Below are 7935 nucleotides of genomic sequence, written 5' to 3'. Positions count from 1 at the left end.
AAATGCACTGTCAGACCAGGAAAAGGCATCACGGAAACTTGAGAATGTTCCATCCTGAATCCACCAGACCTCCCAGAACCGCACAGCGCTGAGAGTGAACCCCACTGTAGACCGTGAACTTGAGCCGATGACGATGGGTGGGTGTGGGTTCCCTGATTGTGAGAAATGTACCACTGGGGGGGCCATGTGATGGTGGGGCGGTAGTCAAGGTCAGGGATGGGGGTGTGGGGGACCTTTCTGTGAGTCTCCCTCAGTTTTGTTGTAAATCTAAATTGCTATAAATGAAACAGTCTAGTAAAAGAAGTGGGTGGGCACAGATTGGCCCTGACGTTCACTCTGGGTCACCTGCAGGTCTCTGGCCTCACAGGTGTGGTGGCCAGGGGGACTGGGCTTACTGACTGGCCGAGGCCAAGGGCATGCCATCTCCGGAGCCAGGAGTGGGACCAGCCTTCCAAAATACAAGGGACTGGGGCAAGGAGGGTGGGATCCTAGACAGGAAATAAGTACGGACGGGTTGAACCCACAGACATGACTCTCTGAGGCAAAGAGAAGAATCAAATCCTCAAATTAAGAAGAGCAGAATCCTGACGGACGCAGTGACGCACGCCTCTAATCCCTTCAGCTCAGGAGAATCGCAAGTTCAAAGCCAGCCTCAGCAACTCAGGGAGACCATTTCTAAATAAAATAATTTTGTAAAAAGTATGGGGATGTGGCTCTGTGGTAAAACACCGCTGGGTTCAATCCCTGGTAGTAGTAGTAGTAGTAGTAGTAGTAGTAGTAATAATAATAATAATAATAAATCTTGAGAACTTGGGGTTATAGAAGTTGCGCTCGTGGACTGAATGATCCATTCTCTTTTAGGTGTCTAATTAAGTCCCTTTCAAGTCAACAACTTTATTAATTTATTGAGCACCTAAAATGTCCCAGACCCTGGGCTTGATGCCAAAAAGACTTATGAATAACTCGGTGGACAAATCCATTAACTTTCAAAAGCTTAAATGTTTCTTTCACAAACATTCAGACTTTGCAAGTTCTACCACTCCAAAATCTAATTACACTTGGCCTAATTAGGATAGCCACAATTCTTCTAACTCATTGCAATTTCAGAGAATCAGAGAGTTCAGGGGAGGGTAGAGCAGTCACATGACTCACAACAACCTCCAGGCCAGGGACCCTCCCCTGCCTTTGACCTTGACTACAGAGAGACTTGGGAGGAAAGGGCTGAGGGTAACCTCCTGTGGTTCTCTTGCAGCCGGACCCCAGTGTGCGTCAGTCTGGAGATTTTGTAATTGTTCAAAAGAGAGGGGCGCAAACCACAAATGATTTTGCATAGGCTTTAAACCCCGCGACATCAGCTTTTCTAATATAATGCATGGAATGAGAAACAAATCCTTTTTGTTCCAAATTTTAGTCTCTGGGCACTTTTGAAGTGGTTTTGTCCATTTTTCAAAGTTTTTTTTTTTCTTCACAAAATACAGTCTTCCCTGCAGAACTGATTGCCACAGTGATCCATCATCTCCTCTGCCCCTCCCTCTCGTCCTTGTTTCTACAGTAAGGAGACATTCATCTTCACTGAACAAGGACAAGACACATCACTGATTCTTCAGTCAATCTGCATTTATTAGCATCCACTGTGTACCTGGTTCTATGGAAAGACCTTCTGCTGAGGAGTCAAGACTGTTAGTCTCTAGAGGGGCGGGGGTTGGTTGGTTTGTCTTGTCCCTAGAATTGAACCCAGGGGAGCTTAACCATTGAGACACCTCTCCAGCCTTTTTTCTTTTATTTTGAGCTTTTTGTTTTTTTTATTTTGAAACAGGGTCTCACTGAGTTGCCCAGGGCCTACCTAAATTGCTGAGGCTAGCCTTGAATTTGAGATCCTCCTGCCTCAGCTTCTGCAGTCGCTGGGATTGCAGGCGTGCGTCACTGCGCCTGGCTGAGCTTCTGTTTTTGATGTATAAAATAAGGATAAGGAGCTGGGGGCACAGCTCAGTGGTGGAGAGCTTGCCTAGCAGTCCCAAGGTCCTGGGCTCCATCCCCAGAACTGTGAAATATGAATAGATAACTAAGGTAGAGGGGGTGAACCCTTCTGGCAAGGGTCTCTTTGTTTTAGATGTTGATATTCACTTATGTATATGTGGTGCTGTGAATCCAACCCAATTCCTCACACATGGAGGCAAGCGCTCGGCCCTGAGCCCCACCCCAGCCCTGCGAGGGTCTTCTTTACTCCTTGATTCAACAAGTGCAGCTGGAGGTCCTGCTCTGTGCCCGGCCTCCTGTGGAAGGCCCGGACTCCACAGCGCTGCAGCCACACGGGGTTTGGGTGGGGAGGGAAGCCAGGCACAAACAGGAAGCAGTTCTGTGTGAGTATTTTTATAAATTACCCAAAGAGCCTCAGAAGACAAGAGCAGCCGCTGGGACAGCCACTGTGCTGAGTCTCGGTGGCTGCGTGACAAACCTACTCACAGCCCAGCAGCTTAAAGCAATAAACACGTGTCACAGCGACTGTGGGTCAGGACCCAGGAGCCTCGGCTTGGTGGCACTGACTCAGGCCCCGGCTACTGGCAGTCCTGCTCTGGCTGGATCTGACTTTGAGCCTTGTTCATGGCCCCAGGTCTCTGTCCCTCACTACCAGGGCGCGGGCTTCCCCGCTAAGCAAGTGATTTAAGAGAGAATCCGAGATAAACCATCTTGCCACGAGGCACCGTCACTTTTGCCAAGTTGTACAGATCACTCAGAGCACCTGGTGGAATGTAGGGGACACCACACCCGAAAGCAAGGGGTCACCCAATCATTAGAAGGTGTTTTGCAGTCTGTCTCCTATAGCTCCCATAACTGTGTGTGTGTGTGTGTGTGTGTGTGTGTGTGTGTGTGAGAGAGAGAGAGAGAGAGAGAGAGAGAGAGAGTCCTGTCCTCATTTTATATCAATATTCTCCTTCACACCTAATGCTATATTCATACTTTTATGATTTTTTAAAAGAAGGCTCTCCCAAACCAGGCATAGTGGTGCACACCCATAATCCCAGTGACTCGGGAGGCTGAGGCAGGAGGATCGCGAGTTCCAAGCCAGCCTCAGCAAAAAGCGAGGCACTAAGCAACTCAGTGAGACCCCGTCTCTAAATAAAATACCAAATAGGGCTGGGGATGGGGCTCAGTGGTCGAGTGCCCCTGAGTTCAATCCCTATTCCAAAAAGACAGACCCAGGAGGGTTAGAGTGGGGAAACCTCACCTAGCATGAGCCACGCGCTGGGTTTGATCACCAGAACTGGGGAAAATCAGAATTCTATTAATATAGAGAAAGACAAAAAGTGGATATTGGGCAGTAACTAGGCATTCTTGCACATTATTGGTTCAAACTGGATAACATTCACACTCTTCCTAGTGGCTTTTCAACAAATTGAGTTATTTGTTTTTTCTACACCTCATTCTCACTTCCTTTTTTCCAGATAAGGAAATGGAGGGTATTACAAATGAACACTTGCCCAGGGACACTGTATTAGTCAGAATTCTTGACAGCAAGTGACAGAAACTAAAATCAAACTGGCTCATGAAAAGAGAATTCAGAGGCACTCCTGATGTCAAGGGTACAGCAGCACCAGCTTCAGGTACAGAGGGATCCAGAAACCCTCACGTTGACATCAGCACTCTCTCCTGTCTCTTGGTTTGTTTTCTTGTATTAGCCTCATTCTTTCTTAGGGTTTCCTCATCTGCTGGACCACTGAGGCCCACAGCAGATACAATCCTACATCCACACCACTGAGCCATCACGGTTTAAAAAAAATATATATATAGTATTTCTAGGAAACAACCCAGAACTGGCCCTAATTGGACTGCCTTGGGCCACACAGCCATCTTGCAGCTGATCACCAGGGACAGAGGTGGGCTTCACGGGCTGCCCTGAGTCACTTGCTAATTCCTAGAACCCAAACCGGCGAATGTGGGCGAAGCATCACCCCAACCACAGAGGCACGGGGGTGGGGAAACCCCAGGGGGACCTCAGTGGAGGAGGAGGAGGAGGAGGAGGGGGAGGGAGGGAGGGGGAGGGAGGGGGAGGGGGAGGGGAGGGAGGAGGAGGAGGGGCTGCGCTCCATGAGGCTTCGGGAAGGAATGCCCCGCTCAGGAGCCCCCCCAGAGCCCCACTGGGGACTCATCTTTTTGCCTGGTGACGTCAGGTTGGCCCGAGCACNGGGGTAGGGGGAGGAGGAGGAGGCTCTCAGTAGACTGGCTGCAGAGGCTCGGCAGTGGTGCTCGGCGGCGCTTCTCCAGCACCCACCTGTGCCCCATGCCGCCCAGCTTTCCTGTGCTTCGGAACCCACCTTTTGAGAAATCACAGAATGTAAACGGGGACAGAGGGAGAAGCCATCGGAGGAGAACACGTTGGGAAGGGGGAGGTTCCGAAGGCCACGGGAGCGTGCGACTTTTGACGTTGTCCCCATATTCACCTTGTCCAAAGGTCTTAAACCCAATGAATGATGCCCTGAAGGACTGGAGGAATGTGCAGATGCGCTGGAGGAAGCCCTGGACTTGAGACCCTGAGGAGACTAGAGGAAACTAGAGGAAGACGCAGCCGAGCACCTGTACCGCGTTCTGGTTTTGCATTGTTTTGTGGTTACTGGGGATTGAACCAGGGGTGCTCTACCCCTGAGCCACATCCCAGCCCTTTTTAATCTTTATTTTGAGACATACCATACTAAGTTGCTGAGGCTGGCCTCTAATGTGTGGTCCTCACACCTCAGCCTCCTGAGTCACTGGAATTACACAGTGTGCCACAACCATCGGCTTGCACACTGTTTTAAAAAGCTGGTCCCAATTCCCGAAGGCTGACGGCTTCATGGTGACCTGGCTGCTGCTTCTTTCTCTGGAGGTACTTTTATTGCTGTGGAATTTACGTGTCATAAATCCACCCCAATCCGATGATTCCTAGTGAATTTGGAATAGAATGCAGCTGGGGTTTGTGTGTCTCATGGCACTGGATGGAAACCAGGCCCAGTGCACGCTAAAGGACTGCCATCCCGGCCCCAGTCATGCAGGTTCTGTTGATCACTACTCCCAGCCCCGGCTACTGCCAATATCCTTTCCGCCTTTATAGATTCACCACACCTGGCTCAGCCAGCGTTTTCAAACTTAAGGCTCCATCATGAGTGGGATTGTGAAGTTAATCTGATGGAGCATGACCAACATTTTAGCTGGGCACAGCGGCACACACCTATAATCCCAGTGGTTCAGGAGGCTGAGCAAGGAGGATTGCAAGTTCAAGGCCAGCCTCAGCAACTTAGGGAGATCCTGTCTCAAAATGAAAACTATAAAGGGCTGGGGATGTCAGTGGTCAAACACCCCTGGGTTCAATCCCCAGTACCAAGAAAAATATATATTTTTTATTTATAAGCCAGACTAAACTAGACCAAAATGAAATAGAAAGTAAGGAAATAGAAAACCATCAGCATGCACTCAACAACACATATTAAAACCAGTGCGTACTTCTGTGTATGTGTGCATTGTCTAACTGGGTCACAGTATAAAGTAATGTGCATTTTTTAAAATATTTTCTTAGTTGTCAATGGACTTTTACTTTATTTATTTTTATGTGGCGCTGAGGATGGAACCCAGGGCCTCACACATGCTAGGCATGCACTCTACCACTGAGCCCCAGCCCAGCCCCAATTATGATCTTTTACTGTGGATCCTCATTGTCTGAATTTTCTTTCGTTTGGTTTCTTGCAGTGTTGTCGGGTTCCCAAGGGCATGCCGGTATGATTTTCATTTTCATTTCTCTTATTGCAAGTGTATTAATTTTCTGCAATGACAAATTAGCACAAAGTTGGTGACTTTAAAAGACAGAAATTTATTCTGTTACAGTTCCTGAGGTAGAGCCGGATTCTCCTCACAGCTCTAGGGAAAAACCCGCTGTAATCCCAGAGGCTCGGGAGGCTGAGACAGGAGGATCGCGGGTTCTGAGCCAGCCTCAGCAATGGCAAGGCCCTAAGCCACTCAGTGAGACCTGTTTCTAAATAAAATGCAAAAAGGGCTGGGAGGTGGCTCAGTGGCTGAGTGCCCCCGAGTTCAATCCCTGGTAGGAAAAAAAAAAAAAAGCTCTAAGGACGAGTCTTGTCACTTCTACCCTCTGGTGTTTGTCAGCCATTTTTGTTGTTCCTTGTCTGATGGACGAGTGGCTTCAGTCTCTGCTTCTCTCTTCACGGACCTTCTCCTCTGTGTCCAGTTTTCTCTGTTCTTACAAGAACATCAGTCATCTTAGATTTGGGGCTTGCCCAAATCCAGTCTGCCCTTATTTTAACTTGGTCACATCCACAAAGATTCTATCTCCAAATAAGGCTGTGTTCATAAGTTGTGTGTGGACTTCAGTTTTAGGAAGACATTTCTCAACTCGGTTCAGTGGGTGAAGCTGGAATCTTTTCACTTCTTCAATTGCAAGAAAATTGGGTCAATCGGATCTCTCATTATTCAGATACATAGGCTCATCTGATCGTTGAAGTTTTCATTCTTTCAAGTATGCTGCTTCTTCCTGCACAACATGAAACCAGAATAAAAATAACTCCAACCAGGTGTGCAATCCTGTGCGCACCTGTCGTCCTAGCATCTTGGGAGGCTGAGGCAGGAGGGTCAGCAAATTCAAGGCCAGCCTCAGCGACTTAATGAGGTCCCAAGCAACCTAGCAGGATCCTGTCCCAAAATAAAAAAAAAAAAAAAAAAGGACTGGCGGTGTTACTCAGTAGTTAAGCACCCCTGAGTTTAGTCCCTAGTACCAAAAAATAAAATGACAAATAAATGTCAATTTCAACAAATTTGATCTCAAGCACAATGCAGGGGGCTGGGGATGTGGCTCAAGCGGTAGCGCGCTCGCCTGGCATGCGTGCAGCCCAGGTTCGATCCTCAGCACCACATACAAACAAAGATGTTGTATCCGCCGAGAACTAAAAAATAAATATTAAAAAAAAAAGAAAGAAAGAAAAAAAAAAAGCACAATCCAGGGTGTCGCCTGAGGCACGAGGAGGTCCAGCTAGGCAATTACACATCAGAACTTGGTGGTGGGCAATCGGCTAAACTTCTTATAAGTAAATTGAAAAGGCAACAAGGACGTTTTCTGTCTTAAAACTAAAACCTACCTTTGTTAGGTTTTAAAATATTAGACACCAAATGCAACACACCACTCAGCCTCTGGCTTCAGCCCGTTTCTTCCTAGTAAGGACATGTAGGCCGGTTGTCACCCTGACCTTTTCTTCTTTTTTTCCCTCTGCCCCACTTCCTCAACCCTCTTCCTTTAACCCAAGTAGCTGTCTCAGATCAGGAAGATTAGAAGCCATAAATAACTTTCTGTGAATTATTCTACAGGAAGTTCAATCTGATTGGATCCTGCCTGACAGCACCAGGCAAAACAGACCCCTACGAAGCCCGCGTCGGGTTTCTCAGCACCCACACAGGGACTGTGACCAGCCGTCCTAGCTCTGCCAGCCCTGGGTGCTGCCCACAGACTCACCGCGGCTGAAGAGGCGCGTCGCCCAGCGGCTCCCCTGTGTTTTATATGTAACGCATTCATTACTGGGGAAAACCTGAAGGATTGGAAGTTGAGCAACACACTAGTGCGTTACCAGAGTTTCTGTTTATTCCAGGCACAGGGGCACACACCTTTTAAACCTAGCAACTCAGGAGGCTGAGGCAGGAGGATCACAAGTTCAAAGCCAGTCTCAGCAACTCGTCAAGGCCCTAAGCAACTGTCTCAATTTAAAAATAAAAGATGTAGCTCAGGGGCTGGGGATGTGGCTCAAGCGGTAGCGCGCTTGCCTGGCGTGCGTGCGGCCCGGGTTCGATCCTCAGCACCACATACAAACAAAGATGTTGTGTCCGCCAAAAACTAAAAAACAAATATTAAAATTCTCTTTCTATCTATCTCTCTCTCTTTAAAAAAAAAAAAAAAAAAAAAAA

The sequence above is a fragment of the Marmota marmota genome, unplaced genomic scaffold, assembly GCF_001458135.2.
Source record: "Marmota marmota marmota unplaced genomic scaffold, marMar, whole genome shotgun sequence".
Lineage (NCBI taxonomy): Eukaryota > Metazoa > Chordata > Mammalia > Rodentia > Sciuridae > Marmota > Marmota marmota.
The sequence above is the reverse complement of the archived record's forward strand: the minus strand, read 5'-3'. Positions refer to the sequence as shown.